We start from the raw sequence: 20,275 nt of genomic DNA, 5'->3' as shown, positions 1-20,275 counted from the left end.
TCCAAATAGTAAGTAATAGCAGGCAAGGCGGATTAGTCTTATGTTTGTTTTCTCAACTGTTAAATGTGTCTTTTGCTGGAAGGATTTTTACCTCTGTTTGCTGTAACTTTGAATTTCAGGCTAGGCTGGGGGGAGTCTCTCTAGTCTATATGAATCTGAATACCCTGTAAAGCATTTTCCATCCTGATTTTACAGAGATTTTTTAACTTTTCTTCTTTAATAAAAGCTTTCTTTTTAAGAACGATTGATTTTTCCTTTTTTTAGAATCCAAGGGCTTGAGTCTAAACGCACCAGGAATTGGTGGGGGAAAGGAAGGGGAAGGTTAATTCCTCTTTGTTTTAAGATCCAAGGATTTTTGGATCTGTGTAGCCTCAGGGCAACCAAGGGAGGGGAGAATTGGGGGGGGGGAAGAGGGGATGGTTAATTTCTCCTTGTTTTAAGACCCAAGGGGTTTGGGTCTTGGGTTCCCCAGGGAAGGTTTTGGGGGAACAGAAGTGTGCCAGACACAGACTTCTGGCTGGTGGCAGTGTACCAAATTTAAGCTGGTAATTAAGCTTAAAAGTGATCATGCAGGTCCCCACTTTTTGGACGCTAAAGTTCAAAGTGGAGGAAAAAACCTTGAAAAGCCTGAACAGCTAGAATTGTGAGGACTCTGGGCTTACTTCACCAGCAGTAGAAAAAAAGAGGGAGTGGGGTGGGGTATTACCTGTATCCACTCCAATTCAAGCACTGGACACGTAACGGTGGGCTCTGCAGACCTTTAACCTTTGAGGTTAGATTTATGTCAAGGACAGGGCAAAGGTAGTCTTAAAACCTCCCACCACCTCCTTCTCACAATCTGTTTTTACCAACATCGCTGCTATTCCATACCACTGCCCTCACAGCCATTCATCTCCTTCTTAGCGTATGAGCAACATGCCTCAGGTGGCACGTGACCAGGATTCATCACTGAATTTGGTCCACTGGTTGGATCATTAGCCTCCCCAGCCTGGGCCAGGTACTGACGGGAAGTGCGACATGAAAGCTGATCCATGCCCCCCCCGAGCCATTCATTAGATACCCCTACTCCTTGACTGTAGCGCAGAGCAGTGGCTTTCAAAGAGGGGTACGTGTACCCCTAGGGGTATGCAGAAGTGTTCCAGGGGTACATCAACTCATCTAGATATTTGCCTTGGTTTACAACAGGCTACATAAACTGCACTAGCACAGTCACTACAAACTAAAATTTCATATGATGACTTTATACTCTATACACTGAAATATAAGTACAGTGTTTATATTCCAATTGATTTATTTTAAGTATATGGTAAAAGTGAGAAAGTGAGCAATTTTTCAGTAATGTGCTGTGACACATTTGTGTTTTTATGTCTGATTTTGTAAGCTAGTAATTTTTAAGTGAGGTGAAACTTGGGAGTACACAAGACAAATCAGATTCATGAATGGGATACAGTGGTCTGGAAAGGTTGAGAGCCACTGACACAGAGCACACAGGAGTGGAGCTCTTTTGAGAGAACAAAATTCAGTGGCAACAGATACCTTAGCAAAGAAGCAACTTAAAGAACTGCACTACTGTCTGCAACTATCCCACCATCTCTTTGCTCTGATCCAGCAAGATCTCGCAAGCAGAGCTGAGGCTGCTTTACAATTCTTGGATGGGAGATCTCTATAGCAGCGGTTCTCAGCCCAGGGTCCCCTAGAGGGCCACAAGCAAGTTTCAGGGAGTCCACCAAGCAGGGCTGGCATTAGATTTGCTGGTGCCCCATGCAGAAAGCCGAAGCCCTAGTATGTGGGGCTGAAGCCACTTGGGGCTGAATTCGAAGCCTGAGGAATTTAGCTTTGCAGAGCCCCCTGTGGCATGAGGCCCCAGGCAATTTCCCTGCTTGTTAGCCCCTAACACTGGCCCTGACTTTTATATACAGAAAAACAGTTGTGGCACAGGTGGGCCAGGAAGTATTTTGGGAGAATGTTGGGCGGGGTTCAGAAAGAAAAAGGTTGAAACCCCCTGCTCTATGGAACATGTATACCTGGGACAAGTACCAGTAACATCCATATAATTTGACAGCACAGCTCTGTCAGACAGGGCCAGCTCCAGGTTTTCTGCCACCCCAAGCGGCGGAAAGAAAAAAAGAATAAAAAAAAAAGCCGATCGGCGGCACTTCGGCAACAGCTCAAAGAGGAAGAGAGGGACTGAGGGACCTGCCACCGAAATGCCGCCGAAGACCTGGACATGCCGCTCCTTTGTATTGGCCACCCCAAGCATCTGTTTCCTCAGCTGGTGCCTGGAGCTGGCCCTGCTGCCAGAAGTACCAAATATAAATGCCAATTCTTTCAGATGAAATGGCTGACAGCGTCTGACTATTCAAGGTCACTAATGATACTATGGTGCTGCTTTCATCATGCACCAGCATGTTGCCAGCTTGCAACTGGGGCTCGGGCAAGAAGAAAATGGGGAAAAGTCCCACCTTCCATAAATGCTGGCAGTTTGCTTTTTCATTTGAGGGGAAGGGATTAGGATTTTTGTTAAAGGGTTAGATTTTGAGTATTATCTCTACTTTACAGATGGAAAAAGTGGACAGTTTAAAACAATAGCAAAGCCAAGACTAGGATTCCAGAGTTCCTGGGCTCCTCACTCTGCTAAACACTCTAGAACAATCTTCTAGTTGCAGTTGTGGGGAACCTGTGCCCCATCAGGGTTATCTGATTGTGGGCCGTGAGACATTTTGCTGACGTTGACCATCCGCAGGCACAGCCCTCCGCAGCTCCCAGTGGCTGCGGTTTGCCGTTCCCGCTACTAGTGGAGTTAGGGTCAGACTTTTAAAGGTTTTTAGACACCTGAAGATGCACCTGGTAGGAATTTCAAAGGCATTGCATCTTCAGGTGCCTATGAGTAAGAGTGACAGGACTGGGGTATAAATTATTAACAAATGTGCATTTTTAGTGAGAGGTATTAAATCACTCAGATAAGATGTGATCTTGTCAGCATAAGCTATCCAAAGCTCATTCGGGTCATGAGATGGGGTTTTGGATTAGGCTTCTAAAGACATAACTTATACCGTGAAGCTATGGAAAACTTAAGACAATTACTGCAACACATGGAAGGGTTGGTTATCCACAGTAAACAGATGACCAGTTTTAATACTTCTCATCGGTATTAGCATTAGATCTGTCCAACATTAGTGACTGGAGGAAAACAAATGTACAGGACAGAAAAACTTCTAGAGCGCCTGTCCTTGTTTTCACCCTCCATAGTTATCTAGTTTATCATTGAGTTAAATGGGATTTTTTTAAAGAGCTGGCACTAGAAGCAGAAGAAAAACAACAGTGTCATGATAAAACTCAGGGTTCCCTTCCTTCCCAGCCCTGGGACCCTTTGCACTACCCCACCAAGAAAATAGACAGAGGGGTACTGACGGGGCAGATCCTCAGCTCCTCGTGGATGGATCACTCAGGTCGGGTCCACCTGCCACACAGCCACTTCTGAGCACCTCCCCCAGGCAGTAGAGGGGGCAGATCCACACCACGCTGGCCCCCAGCACTGGAGGGCCGCCTGCTCAATCTCCTCTTGGGGAGAAGAGAGATTAAACCCACCCATGGGCAGTGATACAAGCAGCCCCACCCCTAGCTCAAACTCTTCAGGGGGCAGCCTCCCACTTCAGCAGCCCTTCAAAAGCCAATTCGCGGGGCTCAGGCAAAGGCCACTTACCCGGGTGCAGCACGGATGCAGCAGCCCTGGGAAGCGGCCAGAGGCAGCGGAGGGGCTGCGACTGGCGAGGTTATTTCCACCCTGGGACCAGCTGGCAACCCCTGAGCATGGAGTGGCCCAGTGAGTGCCCGGGCAGGGGGAGATCCCCCCATCCAGGCGCTCCCCAGCCTCCCACTGAACAGCAAGGGAGCTGCCCGGGAGAGGGTAGCATTGGCAATCCTCGGGGGTGGTGGGAGAAGAGCCAGAGGCAGGTCATGACTCGTCACAGCTCCCTGCTCGGGGAGATGCGTCTTCCCCTGGCTCAGTCACTGACTTGCCCCAAGTGGGGCTGCAGCTAGTGCATTGTATGCCACGGACCCTTTCAAGCCCCAGCAGAGCGTGTCTTGGAACCCACCTGTTCCTTGCCCCCCAAATAAGCTGTATGTTGAAACATGAAGCAAAAGAAGAACAGGATTTCTAGGCTGCGATTCAGGCACCTATGAAGGAGCAGGCTCTCTGAACTTCAAGTCTCAAGCCTGATGAATAACTTAAAATCAGTCAAATAATATGCTCCTCATACATCCTGAAATTCACCCTAGTCAAACAACCATAAATATTGAATCAGCCCAGTTCCAGCTTTCATATACATGTGAACATTCACATGACACAGATTTTAAGGTCAGAAAGGGCCATTATGATCATTTAGTCCAGTGGCTCTTAGCCTTTCCAGATTACTGTACCCCCTGGCATACCCCAAATTTCACCTCACTTTCAAACGACTTGCTTACAAATTGGACATAAAAATACAAAAGTGTCCCAAAACACACTTACTGAAAAATTCTTCTTCTACCATAGAATTATAAAATAAATCAGTTGGAATATAAATATTGCACTTACATTTCAGTGTAATGTATATAGAGCAGTAGAAACAAGCGATTGTATGAAATTTTAGTTTGTACTAACTTCGCTAGTGCTTTTTATGCAGCTTGCTGTAAAACTAGGCAAATATCTATATGAGTAGATGCACCCCCTGGAAAACCTCTGCATACCCCCAGGAGTATGCATACCCCTGGTTGACACCACTGATCTAGTCTGATCTTCTCCATAACACAGGCCAAAGAATTTCACCCACTCAAGACCATCAGCTTGTGTTTGAACTAGAATATATATACCTTCATAGAGCAGGATGGGCAAACTTTTTGGCCAGAGGGCCACATCGGGGTTCCAAAACTGTATGGAGGGTCAGATAGGGAAGGCTGTATCTCCCCAAACAGCCTGCCTCTCCATCCGCCCCATATCCACCCCCTCCCACTTCCCGCCCTCTGACTGCCCCCCTCAGAACCCCCAACCCATCCAACCCTGCCTGCTCCTTGTCCCCTGACTGCCCCCTCTTGGGACCCCCATCCCAACTTCCCGTCTAGGATCCCACCCCCTATCCAATCCCCGCTGCTCTCTGTCCCCTGCCTGCCCCAACCCCTATCCACACCTCTGCCTCCTGACAGGCCCCTTGGGATTCCCATGCCTATCCAACCGAAAGTGACCAGCCTGGTTTGGCTGCGTGTAACCATTCCCACTCTCTTGGACTGCTTCACTTGGTTGGCCAAGTCTTCCTCCAGTAACATGGGGATGGGATAATTGTCATAGACTGCAAAAGTCCACATTCCTGACCAGCCTTTGTACTGGACAGGCAGTTCAGCTGTAGGCAAGTCCACAGCTTGTGACATGAAGGGGTAAATGGTCACTTTGGCCCTTGGGTTGAATGCAGTTTGGATCGACAAAGGATTGGTGGATAGCTGACACTTGTTCCCCGTGTTCTCCACGCGGTAACCTTTTTCCGCCCACTCTCAAATTTTCCCTTCGCTCCAAGGGGATTGAGAGGTATCTGGCCTGGGATCTTTGGTTTGCTGGGGGTGCAATGACTTGCACCGGGTGGGGTTATTCGGGCAGTTGGCTTTGGGCAGTAGGCTTTGATATGTCCCGTTTCATTACACTTATAGCATCTGCCAGATAACGGGTCACTGGGTTGAAGTAAGTTACTGAAGACTGGTGAGGTGGAAGGATAGGGTATCTGTGGCTTTCCTTGGTTTGTAGGTGGGGTTTTGGGTTGCCCTCGTTGTAGGGTTTATTGTCGGGTTGCGCTCGGTTGTAGGGTTTATTGTCGGTGTGGCCCCTGGGTTTTCACTCCCCTTTACAGTAGCTTTCTTGCTTTCTGCCACCTCCATCCATTTGGCTCCAATCTCCCCGCCTCGGTGAGAGTTTTGGGTTTCCATCTAGGATGTACCGTGTTATTTCCTCAGGAACACCATCCAAGAACTGCTCCATGTATATGAGGTCGCAGTTCTTCAAAGGTTTGAACTGGGTTCCTGATATCCAGGCGTCACAATGCTTCCCAACGTAGTAGGCGTGGTCGGGAAATGACCCTCTGGTTTCCACTTTTGGTTTCTGAACCGCGGCGGGGCGTGATCCGGGGTTATCCCATTCTGGATCTGGCTGGGTTTGAAACAGTTTATAATCGTTCATTTGTTCCTTGGCATTTCAGCCGCACGTCTGCCAAGGGTCCACTGATGTGTGACCTCAGCTCTAGCATGTACTGGTTTTCAGGGATGCTGTACCCAATACAGACCCTTCAAAATTTTCTAAGAAGGTCTCCGGGTCATCACCTGCCTTGTAGTTGGGAAATTTCCTGTGCGGTTGACCAACAACTGGCGCCGAGGGTTAGGAGTGGCTGGAGCATTTTGCCTAGCTTGCTCCATCTCCAGTTCATGCTTTCTCCATTTGTCCCTTCTTCACTTTCTTGTTGGTGTTTCTCCCTCTGGAGTTCTATCTGTCTTCTGTGGGCTGCCTCTTCTTCTTCTTTTTTTTTTTGGTAGGCCACCTCATCTTCTTTTCGTTTATTTGTAGGCCAGCTATCTTCTTTTTGTTTTGTTTGGAGACCAGCTCTCTTTCTTGAAGTTGTCTCGTGATCTGCCTTTGGCTTCTTGATCTCTGTTGTGTGCTGCCAGTTTGATTGTTCCTCCTTTTCTTCAGTTCTATCTCCTTTTGTTTCATTTCAAGTCATGAAGTCTTTTTTCCATGGATCGTTTGTGCTCAGCGATTTCGTTTGTTCATCCTTGGAAGTCATGGTTCCTGGTATCTTGTGTTGTGGTGCCCTCTGTTTTGTTGCCTGAATTGCTGGCTTCTGTCTCTTGAAATTTGCTTAGCAACTGGCTTGTCTTGCTCTGGCTCTGTTTGATAGGCAATTGAACGAAACAAAAGCTACTGCATTTACCTGTGTGCGTTTGCTGGCTGGATACTTAAGTCCCAATTGTTTAACAAAAGACCTTTAATGGTTCTCTTAATGACTCTGTGTTAAAAATGCAAACTGCCAAAAGCAGGCAGAAAAACTTTCTATCTGGCTGCTTAAAAGCAACCCCTTCTCCCTGCTAATCCCTAGCAGGAAAAAGAAAATAATGTAGCTACTGGCTTCTGGATTCGTACTTCCCATAACCGCTGCTCACCATGTGGTAAACGTCTATCCCAAATCTGGACCTTAGCGTACAAAATCTGGGTGCTTACTGTGAACCTCCCCAAGCTTATACCCAGCTTGGATCTTATTTCGCTGCCCAGATAGTATTGAGGCTACTGTCAGCCTGGGTTCCCCAATTCCTTGGGGGGACCCCCTCTCTGGCTCCCCAACTTTCCCTGGGAGGACCCCAGACTCAGAAGTATGAGTCTACCGGCAAAAGAATGATCTCCCCTCCCTTCTCCTTCTCTCTCCGTTGTTCCGCTCTGAGCAAGCTGAGGGGATTGAGGCAATCTCTTTACATCACAATACCAAGAAACTTGTCTCCGTCTCCGCTTTCTTTCCCCGTAACTTTTCCCCGCCCTGGGACAATAGGAAGTAACCCACAGAGCATGGGCTTTTCCCTCCCCCCGCCTAGCCTGTCACAGATGTAACAGAGCTCCGGGCACAGAAATTTCTCTCCCTTTTGCCTCACTAGGAAAAGAAACTCCCACAAGTTTTAAAAAGAAAACTTTATATAAAAAAAAAGAAAGAACTTACATATACTACACTCTGCATTAAGAACCCAATACAGGGATATGGCTTACAAGAAAATAGGAATAAACAGTCTGATTTAAAAATAGCCCAATTTACCAGTTCAGCAAATCAACACCCATGTAAATACAAATCAAGACATCACAGCCGATTACTTTGGTTCCTTTGTACTCACACTTGATAGTAGAATATTTGAAAGAAGATGGAGTTAGAAGAAAAGCTTGTTTACTCACAGCCAGAACAAAGCCAAAAACCTCCAGAGGTTCCCACCCTTACTTTTAAAAATCCAGTTTCCTGATTGGTCCTCTGGTCAGATGTTTGGTTCCCTTTGTAAACCCTTTATAGTAAAAGAAAATTAACCCTTACCTTACCTATCTACTTATGACAGACCAGATGTCCCAATTTTATAGGGACAATTCCGATTTTTGGGTCTTTTCTTATATAGGCTCCTATTACCCCCATCTCCTGTCCTGATTTTTCACACTTGCTATCTGGTCACCCTAATCCAACCTGCCCTGTTCCCCATCCCCAGAACCTCTGCCCCATCCAACCGGCCCCTGCTCCTTGTCCCCTGACTGCCTCCCGGGATCCCCTCCCCCTTATCCAACTCCCCCACTCCCCACCCCCTTATCATGCTGCTCAGAGCAGCAGGACTGGCAGCCGTGCCACCCAGCTGGAGCCAGCCACGCCACCGCGCTGCCCAGCAAGAGCGCGCAAACCTGCCACCCAGAGCACTGGAGGCACGGCAAGCTGAGGCTGCAGTGGAGGGGTTGACAGCAGGGGAGGGGCTCAAGGGCCAGGCAGGACAGTCCTACAAGCCAGGTGTGGCCCATGGGCTGTAGTTTGCCCACCTATGTCATAGAGACATGCAGTCTTATTTTAAACATATAATTTATACATCAGTGTAGATATAATGTGAGCCTTGTCAGAATGATTTAGTGTGGAAATATTGTGGAAGACATTGAATAAGTTTGTCTGCTATCATTGGAGCAGCTGGCTTCAGGATTATCGAGGTCAGCTGGTGAACTTGACTAGCACTTCTTCCCCCACAAAACAAACAAACAATCAGTTCTGATTTCAGAGGCCTCTGATTCATTCGCTCTGTTACCGGCACACAAAAGTTATATGACAACTTGCAGGCAATGATATATTCTGCTACTGCCACTGGCTGGCACCCTTAAAGCATTTTTTAAAATACCTAATGCACTGAGGTGTGTCAAGTAGCTTTTGCGCCATCTGATGTGTGATAAACATGACATTACTCACAATCAGAAATCTAAAGTCTGCAGAATGTAAAGATTAAAAGAACAGCATTTTTCTTTACATGAATGTAGTAAATGTGCTTATTAGTTCACTGCAGCAGCAGGAGGGAGTGGGCGGGTATTTCAATGCGGGCACATTTCTATTTGGCACCAGTGAATAGCATGAGTGTTTGCAGATAGAGCTCTGTGGAATCCCCAGATTCTGCAGATTTCCTTACCAATTTTGTCTCAGATAATTAAGATTTTTAAATAATAAAAGAAAAAGTTAAAGAGGAAGTGCAAGCTCCAGCTGGATCAAATGAATTTAAAAACACTTCAGTTTTTTTTTCACAGTACTGCCTTCAAATTAAAAATGATCATTAAAGCACAATTTTGCTCTGAAAAGTTGCTATGTAAAAATGACACCTGCTTCCTCTGCTTCCTGTGTCTATCCAGAGTTGTATCTACTTACTTTAGTGATTTAAAAATACTGTAGTTTGTATTAGTCTTTACAGCTGTTGGCACTGCAGAGCCAACATGGTTATGGGACAGTGAGCCAGATTCTTTCTGGTTCACACACCAACAGAACTTGTCCACACTGGGGATTTGCCTAATTGCAGCCATGAGTGGCCAGCCTGCAGTATAACTGCACTGATGCAACCCATCTGCACCTCCATTGTCTTCAAATTCTGCCTTCTCTTTCAAGCAGGGGTAAGTGTCACCAATGCAAAGAGCAGTTTTCCTTGTTTACTGATTCTCATCAGTTCAACTACACCATTGCTTAGTCACTAATGGCTGCAATCATGGCAAACAGCCAGCATAGACAAGGCCTCAGACCCTAGCCTTGCAAATTGGTCCCCAAAGGTGAACATGGAGCTATTCACTTCAAGAAGTGCAAATGTAGAGGCTGTCTGCAGGATTGAGGCTTACACTTAGAGGGACAAGGCTTCAGCTGAAGGCAATGGGGTTGCAGAAGTATAACTGAGGGCAGAATTTGAAGACACTGGAGTAGCACACATGTAAAGGAGGGCAGAATTTGGCCTGAAGATTCCTTATTAGTGGTGATGTTCGATAAGCAGTATAGAACCCAGACAAACTCGGATCTGAAAGTCAGTTTACATTTGTTTACATTACATATAGCTTACATTAAAAACAACATCTTTTAACTTATTAGCTGAGCAAATTGTATCAATAAGCCATTAAGAGAACAAGTCATGCAAAGGGAAGAAGGAAAGTTCCAAGTCCTTGCAACAACTGAGCTCTACATATGCTTGGCTAAACAGGATGTGACCAGGGGTGGCGCCAGGCACGAGCACTTCAAGCGCGTGCCTGGGGCAACAAGCCGCGCGGGGGTGGTGGGGGAAGCCTGCCGGTCACTGTGAGGGCAGCAGTCAGGCTGTCTTCGGCGGCATTCCTGCTTGAGGTTTGTGAGGTTCACTGGTCCCATGGTTTTGGTAGTAATTCAGCGGCGGGTATGTTGAAAGTGCGGGACCAGGGCGGACCTCCCGCAGAAATGCCGCTGAAGGCTGCCTGACTGCTGTGCTTGGGGCAGCAAAAAACAGAGACTCCCCTGGATGTGACCAATACATTCTGAGAAATCTCCTTCTGTTCTTTTGGGAAAACCATCCCAAGGAAGAGGAGGAAAAAACACCCAAACCATGTTCATGTGGTTCTTCTGCACTCTAGATAGAATTCTAAGGAATTCAGACATGTCAACTTGATCTTGGTGGCAGTGAGAGATGTGCAGCTACTTCAATAAATCAAAGTGAAGAGGCTTAAAATAGGAGGACAGAAAGGTGTTAGTATTATTCAGCAGGGGAACAGAAGAAGCCATTTTAACCATGGAGGCCGTATACAAAATGATGCTTAACAACAATCAATAGATTCAGGATAGATGCACTACTAGCCTGATAATAGCACCTAAGATAAAATCACAGCACTCACCTTTTCTACAGGCCCACTGCTACACGCTTTTATGTTGCACTGTCATCAGCATCTCTCACCTCACCTGGATCAACCTTTGGCCTGCAAAATGTTCCAGTGGTTCATTATCGCAAATCATTATCTACATATAATGTAGAACAAAAGCTGAGAATTTCACCAGCCAGTGGGCATGTCTGATTAAAGCACGCCAGAATTTCTTTACATGGTGTGACAAAGTTCCTCCTCTACCTTGGTGGGTCCTGCACTTATTGGTGGATTTGCTCACCTCACAGATTCACCCTGTGGGTCAGGAAACAGCCTAGCTACCTTCCTCTCTGGTAGAAGTCACCGTCCAGGTCAATTCCTCCTGTGTTGGATCAGGAGTTTGGAGGGAACCTGGGCCCACCCTCTACTCCGGGTTCCAGCCCAGGGCCCTGTGGACTGCAGCTGTCTAGAGTGCCTCCTGGTACAGTTGTGTGACAGCTACAACTCCCTGGGCTACTTCCCCATGGCCTCCTCCCAACACCTTCTTTGTCCTCACCACCAGGCCTTCCTCCTGATGTCTGATAATATTTGTACTTCTCAGTCCTTCAGCAGTATGCCTACTCACTCTCAGCTTCTTGCATGCCTCTTGCTCCCAGCTCCTCGCACACGCTTCCTCTCCTCTGGCTCCCTTTGGTTTGACTGGAGTGAGCCCTTTGCTCAGAGGGGCCTTAATTAGAGTCAGGTGCTTAACAGCCTCACCTGATTCTTAGCAGGTTAATTGGAGTCAGGTGTTCACATTAGCCTGGAGCAGCTCCTGCTGTGGTCACTCAGGGAACAGAAAACTGCTTATCCAGTGGCCAGTATATCTCCCTTCTACTACTCTGCTGTTCTCAGCTGGCCTGGGTCTATCACAATGGTTATATTTCACTCACTTTAGAGAATTTAGAGGTGAGTTAGGCCTAGTAAATCATCTAGTCTATCTCCTTTCCAGTGCAACATTGCATACTACCATTTTAAAATGTCCCAGTCAATGACATGCCCATCACTTCCCTTGGAGATTATTCCACAGCCGGTGTGTGACGAGTTGGATCACAGAAACTCCCTTGAGGCTGCCAACTGATATGCCAAGACCACTCTTGCCCCTGCTTTCCCTGCCAGATTGGGACTCCAGCACCCTGTCTTGCTGAGCCAGACTCACCAGTCTGCTCCAACAGAGACCCAGGGTCTGAACCATGTGCCCCAAAGCTGCAGACTTAACTGAAAGCTACTTAAGAAGTGTTCCTGTCCTTAACACTCAGATGCTCAAAGTCCAAACCCCAAATAAATTCATTTAACCCTGTATAAAGCTTATACAGGGTAAACTCATAAATTGTTCGCCGTCTATAACACTGATAGAGAGAGACACACAGCTGTTTGCCCCCCTCCCACCAGATATTAATGCATACTCTGGGTTGATTAAGTAAAAAATGATTTTATTAAATACAGAAAGTAGGATTTAAGTGGTTCCAAGTAGTAACAGACAGAACAAAGTGAATTACTAAGTAAAATAAAATAAAATACACAAGTCTGAGTCTAATACAGTAAGAGAACTGAGTACAGATAAAAACCTCATCCTTAGAGGAATTTTACAGACTAGTCTCCTCTTAGGCCTGGTCTACACACGCGTTAAATCGATTAAAGAGCGTTAATCGATTTAACGCTGGTACCCCGTCACATTACAATGCCCTTTATATCGATATAAAGGCTCTTTAAATCCATTTCTGTACTCTCCCGACAAGAGATAGCGCTAAAAATCGATATTGCAACTTCGGAATAGTGTTAGTGTGGACGGAAATCGATGTTTTGCCTCCGGGAGGTATCCCACAGTGCACCATTGACCGCTCTGGACAGCAATCAGAACTCTGAGACACTGGCCAGGTAAACAGAAAAGCCCCGTGAACTTTTGAATTCAATTCCTGTTTGGCCAGCGTGGAGCTCTGATCAGCACAGGTGACCACGCAAGCTCATCAGCACAGGTAAAAATCAGTCTCCTGAGAATCGAAAAAGAGCACCAGCCTGGACTGCAAAAGAGGTACTGGATCTGATCGCTATATTGGGGAGAGGATTCAGTGCTAACAGAACTCCCGTTCGAAAGACGAAATGAAAAAAATATTTAAAGAATTTCAAAGTCTATTGACGGAAAGGCCACAGCAGGGACTCAGTGCAGTGCAGAGTGAAAGTTAAGGAGCTCAGACAGGCATACCAGAAACCAGAGAAGCAAACGGAAGTCTGGGTCAGGGCCAAACAATGCCGCTTCTATGCTGAGCTGCATGCAATTTAGGGGGCTGCGCAACAGTACCCCACCCTGCCATGGATTCAGAGGTCGGGTTGTATATCAACCATGGCTGAGGATTCTGCAGAGGGGGAAGATGAGGAGGAAGGGAAGAGGAGGAAGAGCTTGCTGAGAGCACACAGCACTCCGTTAGCCCCAACAGCCAGGAGCTTTTTGTGACCCACGAATTACCCTCCAGCCCACCCAAGCCACTAGCCAGACAGTGAAGCCATGGAAAGCGACCTCTGGTGAGTGTACCTTGTAAATATCAAACATGGTTTAAACAAGTGTTTTTAATGATTGATTTGCCATCAGGGCTTGTGATGCATTCGCAGCCAGTAAAGTTACAGGAAAAGTTCGTAACATGTCTGGGGAGGATGAAAACCTCCAAAGAAATCTCCATGAACGCTCTGGAGGTACTCAAAAAGCCTTTCAGAAGATTTCTGGGCAAGGCAGCCTTATCCGGTCCCCATTGTAGGACATTTTTCCTCGCCATGCATGTAACATGGTAATTCGGTATCATTGCTTCACAAAGCACAGCTGCATATGCTCCTGGTGACTGCTGGCATTCAAGAAATAACGTTCTGCATCTGCGCTGTTATTCTCAGGAGAGTTATATCATTCATTGTAACTGGTTGAAATTCAGGAATTAATTTAGGGGCGGAAGCATACATACACGGCGATTCTCTACCCTACTGGGTTGCCGCTAAATCACATAATCTTCTGCCACGTAGCAAAGCGGGGAGGGAAGGAAGGATAGCGCTGAGCTTTCTGCGTTTGGTGAGCAGGAATCTTCCAGGTACCATCACACATAACCCGTGATCTTACATGATAGCAGCCATGCGTGGGGAAGGAGGGGAAAGAGGGGGGTTGGGTCTGCTGGTCCTCTAACAGGAACAAGGCATCATAGATCACGGTGTATATGAAACGCTGGAGAAGTCAAACAGAAAGCCTTACCATGGCCGATGGAAGCTAATTTGGATGCCTCCACTGCGTCTGTGAGATCTGCAAACACCAGAGCCACAGGCACTCAATATTAAACGATGTAAAATGCGACCTTGTAGTGAAATCACACTGCTATGTAAGGTGGATAGTGTTATTCACTGTGAAAGAGAGTACAAGCATTGTTGTAAATGTATCTTTTTACATACTTCTCTCCCTCTTTCCCTCCCCCATGCAGCTGCACATGTGTCCAGCCTCCCTACGTCATCCTGAAGGCTAGCTCAGATAAGGTGAGAGAGAAGAACACGAGATGAAATGTTCTCAGAATCATGGAAGTAACACGCAATGACAAGAGCTCATCAGAAGAGTGGAAGGATGTGCTAGCAAAGTACAGGAAAGATGCCAGTGAACGGGAGGATAGGAGAGACGCTTGAGATGAAGAGGTTGAAGGCAGGAAGATCAGCGGTGGCGGGATGCTATGCTGCAGCTGTGCGCTGCTCAAACTGATATCCTCCAACGCATGGTGGATCTCAGGAAAGCAGCGCGCTTACAGAGTGCCACTGCAGCCCATGTTCAACCACCCTCAAAGCTCCCCACATTCCATATCTCCCTCACCGCAGAATGAAGAACACGTGGGGGAAGGCTTTCTGCACCCGCCCACTCCACCCCCTGACAGTCCAAGCAAAGGCTGTCATTACGTTGAAATGAGCTTAATGGCCTTTTCCTTCCCTCTACCCTCTCCAAAGCACAGCAGAGGAGCTTGATAATTCTCTGCCTCTTTTTATAATTACTTTTTATAAAGATACATCCAAGGGTGGTTCTGGTTTTGACATATTTAACAATACTGAATGACTTTATAAAGAATACTGATTTTTAAACAGATACTGACTTTATTTCCTTCAGCCAGCTGTAAGAGGGGAGGGTGGGTGCTTACAGGGAATGAGTCATCAAGGGGGGAGGGTTCATCAAGGGGAAACAAACACAGCAGTCACACCGACCCTGGCCGTGCTGAAACTCGTTTCAAGGCTTCTCTGATGCGCACGCTCCTGGTGTGCTTTCTAACGCCCTGGTCTCTGGCTGCTCGTACTCAGCGGCCAGGTGATTGCCTCAGCTCTCCCCCGCCATAAATGTTCCCCTTACCTCACAGAAGATTGTGGAGCACACAGCAAGCGCAGTAACAACGGGACATGGTTGGCTGAGGTCGAGCGAGTAAGTAATGTTCGCCAGGCCCTTTTAAACGGCCAAATGCACATTCTACCACCATCCTGCACTTGCTCAGCCTGTAGTTGAACAGCTCCTGACCACTGTCCAGGCCTGGCTGTGTATGGCTTCATGAGCCATGGCATCAAGGATAGGCTGGGTCCACCAGGATAATGACAGGCATTTCAACATCCCCAACGGTTATTTTCTGGTCTGGGAAGTAATTCCCTTGCTGCAGCCGTTTAAACAGAGTAGTGCTTCTGAAGACCGAGCGTCATGAACCCTCTGGCCATCCCACGTGGATGTTGGTGAAACGTCCTTGTGATCCACCAGTGCCTTGCAGCATCATTGAAAAGTACCTCTTCGCGTTACGTACTGGTCCCCTGGCGCCTGGGACGAAGATAGGATATGGGTTCCATCTATGGCCCCCACAAGAATCCCCATTGCAGCAAAGCCATCCACTATCATCTGCACGTTTCCAAGAGCACAACTTTCATAGCAGCAGCTTAACGATTGCTTTGGCTATTGCATCACAGCAGCCCCAAGTAGATTTGCCACTCAAATTGACCGACGACCGGTGAGCTCTGGCGTTGCAAGCTTCCAGAGGCTATTGCCACTCGCTTCTCACTGGAGGGGCTGCTCTCCTCATCTTAGTATTATGGCGTTCAGGCAGGGGAAAGCATGTCACAAATCAAAGAAAGTGCTTCTACGCATGCGAAAGTTTCGCAGCCACTGGGAACACCACAACCTTGCAAACTAGTGTGTCCCACCAGTCTGTGCTTGTCCCGCGCCAAAATCGGCATCAATGGGTGAACCTTGCCCTCTTACCAGTAGCTCAGAAACGCAGGGCCGCGGTTAGGGAGAATTCAGTGCCGCCCTCATCGCTCTCTCGCGGCACTGCCGTAGCTGCCTCCTCCCTCTCCTGCCTTAGCATCATGTTCACAAGACAGGCATGAAGAAGTGCAACGAGGTGTTGACACGTTCACGAGTAGCGTACTGACTCAGCAGGGTCCTGCTTTGCTGTGCTATGGCGGTTTGCTCAGTTCCCCCAGGAAAAAGCGCGAAATGGTTGTCTGCTGCTTGTCACAAGGGAGGGGTGAGCTGTACCAGAACCACCCGCGACAATGATTTCTGCCCCATCAGGCACTGGGCTCTCAACCCAGAATTCCAAGGGGCGGGGGAGACTGAGGGAACTATGGAATAGCTACGGAACGGCTACCCACAGTGCACCGCTCCAGAAATCGATGCTAGCCTTGGACCATGGACGCACACCATCGAATTAACGTGCCTAGTGTAGACGCGCACTCTCGACTTTATAATATCAGTTTTAAGAAACCGATTTTAGCTAATTCGATATTATCCCATAGTGTAGATGTGACCTCAGTCTGGGTCCAGAAATCACTCACACTCCCTGTAGTTATTGTCCTTTGTTCCCGTTTCTTTCAGGAATCCTTGCGGGATGGAGAGCCAGCTGAAGACCAAATGGAGGGGTTTCCCAGGAGTTTAAATACTCTTTTGTGGGTGGAGACCCCCCCTCTCTCCTATGCAAAGTCCGGCTCCAAGATGGAGTTTTGGAGTCACCTGGGCAAGTCACATGTCCATGCATGACTCAGTTTTTACAGGTAGTAGCCATTGCTCACATGCTATTTTGAATGTCCTCATGTAGACTTCTTATGCAGATTGGAGCCTTTCAAGATCCATTGTCCCTTAAGTGCTTCTTGATTGGGCACTAAATTTGCACATTCCTTTCTTAAGAAGCTGACCAAATGCTTTACAAAGGCTACTTAAAAATCAAGCAAGTACACAGCCAATATTCATAACTTTGAATACAAGGACACATGCATAGAAATATGATCTACTGAATCTATTAATCCAAACCTTTACAGAGATATGTTACATGGCATATTTAGCATAAAACATTCTAGTTATGTCATATATACATTCATAAGCATATTTCCATAAAGCCTTATGAGGGTCACTGTCGCACAATGGATCTAACATTCAGGGAATCTGTCATGATATTCAGGCTTACTTTTCCTATTCTTAATTTCACCCAGGTTTGCACCCATTGGTTACTGTAAATAATTTCTCTCCTTCCCCAGAGCTTAGCCACTCTTGTGTTCATGCCCTTCAAATATCTGCAAACTGTACCACCTCCCACCAAGTTACTCATGTTTAGTACTTTACTTTTTCCTCTGGAGTCCATCCTTCCACCTCTTTGGATATTTTTCTTGCTCTAGCATCTTCCTTTTGAAGATAGGCTGTTCAGAGCCTAGCTTTGGGGAGAGGCTTCGCAAAGACTGCCGTTATCAGAGGCAAGTGGGACTTCTGTGAACACCCACCACAAAGATGTTGTCTTCTAAGGGTGAGATTAATTCAAACAGACATATACATTTTTAGATGTTTATCTTTAAAGCTCACCAATCACTTGTCTCAGTCTGCAGAGAACAAATGGAATGACATGCAAATCTAACAATGCTTTACTCTGGGATATGCTCCCTTTAGTCCAGAGATGAGGTACATTAACAGGGTGGTATGAGGTAGCCTGCAGTGCCATCTGTGCTATGCCTGTCCTGTGCATGGATAAAAGACTGTGAATTTATTACCTTTCACTCAGTGCACATTTCTTCTTAGGAAAAGAAGAAAAAGCAGGTTTGAAAGGAGGAGGATAATGGATCTTGCTATTTTCATCAAGTTACTCTCCTAATTTTCTACTCCTTTATAGGAATCATGTAAAGGTCCTCGAGGTGCCTTTATTTCTCTAATAAGAAAGAAGGCATCATAGTTCCCTTTTATGCAAAAAAGCGAACATATAAGACACATATCTACAAGTAGAAGAAAGCCCGTTCTACCTCATTGACATCTTTTATCACATATCTATATCTATCCATCACCCCCATTCCTGCAGTATCTGACCACCTTTCAATCATTCATTTATCCTCACAATTGTCCTATGAGGTTGGGAAGTACTCAGTTGATTTTCATTGTACAGATCAGGAACTGAAGCCAGAAAGGCTAAGGGGCAGATCCTCAACTGGTGTAAATCCATTGACTTCATTGAAACCCAGGCTCCAGGCCCCAACACGCCAAGTACGTGCTTGGGGCGGCATGCCGCGGGGGGCGCTCTGCCGGCCACTGGGGAGGTAGCAGGCAGATGGCCTTCGGTGGCATGCCTGCGGAGGGTCCACTGGCACCACGGCTTCATTGGACCTCCCGCAGGCCTGCCTGCGGAGGGTCAGTGGACCACCGACCCTCCGCAGGCACGCCTGCGGTAGGTCCACCGGAGCCGCGGGACCAGCGACCGGCAGAGCGCCCCCTGTGGCATGACGCTGTGCTTGGGGAGGCGAAATATCTAGAGCCGCCCCTGATTGGAGCTCTATTAACTCCAGCTGAGAGTCCGGCTCAGCATGATTTGCCCCAGATCACACAGAGAGTCTGCAGATGGAACAAGGAATTGGACCTTGGTCTCTTAAGTTGCAGACTAGGACCTATCACTGGACCATCCTTCTTTTCTTACATAATTTTGGGGTTCCAAATCAATCCAAGCAATTCAACTCCCTTCCTCAAAACTAAAGCATAGTTTCAATTCCCAAACAAAAGGCTTTCATTACATGCCATTACTAATGCAAACTAGCTAATACAAATATAATAGTCCAGTGAAAAAAGAAGAGTCATCCTTAATTCTTATGTTTATAATATGGCAGGTGAATAATTTATGTAACTGAAGTTGACGTATCTTAGGTCAACTTAAGCAGTGTCTACACTGCACTGTGTCAATGGAAGACACTTTCCCACTCACTTACTTTATGCTTCTCGGGAGGCTGGAGTACAGACGTTGATGGAAGAGCACTCCACTATCAACTTAGTGGGTCTTCACCAGACCCGCTAAATTGACACTGCTGCATTGATCGCATCAGTGCTGATTTAGCCCTAAGTATAGACATGCCCTAATATTCTGAAATACTGCATTGTTATGATAAGATGTAATTTCATGCATCTGAAGGAAAAAAACCAAAGAACTGTTCATTTTGGCAAAAGACTATGTTATCTGTGGTGCATTCAGCTATCATGAATGCCCCTTTGACAAAAAGAGTCAGATAGTAAATTTTTCTGTCATTATTCTTTCTTTATTTTCATTTTAAGCCATACATAGGAGGACTTACCCTTTGCACTTCCAATATTTAGAACACAGGAATCAAATTTACACTGAACTGCTAAAATCCAATACCACAGATAATGCGCATCTATACATTATGTTCATTTATAATACATTCACATACCATAGCTCCATAGTACTTCTTTAAGAAATACCCTATTTCCCCTCAAGCCATCCCCTCTGCAAATACCTTAAGGAAAAGAAGAAAGTAATTGTAGAAGAAATGTTGCTCCTTTGCTCTCTCATAGAAGCTATTTTCATGCAGTTGTCCCAGATACAGTGATCAACACCAGTATAAAGTAATATGTGTGTAACCCTTCTGCCCCTCTGAGTTGGCAGCAACAAGGGCTGGGTTCAGTATCCAGGGGTTCCGTTTCAATAACACCATGCACAACTGGCTCGAGCCCCCACCCAGTGACCTGGGACAATTACATACCACCCTCCCAGGCGCCTCTAGGAGGCAATACTTCCCCAATCGCAAGCACGGAGTCTGAGTGTAGCAAAATCCTTTTAATAAAGGAGGGAAACAATGCGGCATCATGTTGAAGAAACACCACAAACAGGATTATAACACAAACCATAAGCAAAAACCCACCTCCAAGTACTTTTGGCAATGTCCTTTCCCCCTTAGAGTCTTAAGTCCAATTCACCCCAAAGTCCAACACCGCGAATCCTCTGGTCAGTGCCATCCCAGAGTTCAAAATTTATTTGCAGAGTTTTACCCCCCTCAGCCTGGGTGAAATGGGGGAGGGACAACACACAGGGTGTTAAGGGCCCTTATGTGGGCCAACGCCAACTG

Source organism: Chelonoidis abingdonii, chromosome 1, assembly GCF_003597395.2.
Source record: "Chelonoidis abingdonii isolate Lonesome George chromosome 1, CheloAbing_2.0, whole genome shotgun sequence".
Taxonomy (NCBI): Eukaryota; Metazoa; Chordata; order Testudines; family Testudinidae; genus Chelonoidis; species Chelonoidis abingdonii.
Note: the sequence above shows the minus strand (reverse complement) of the source record.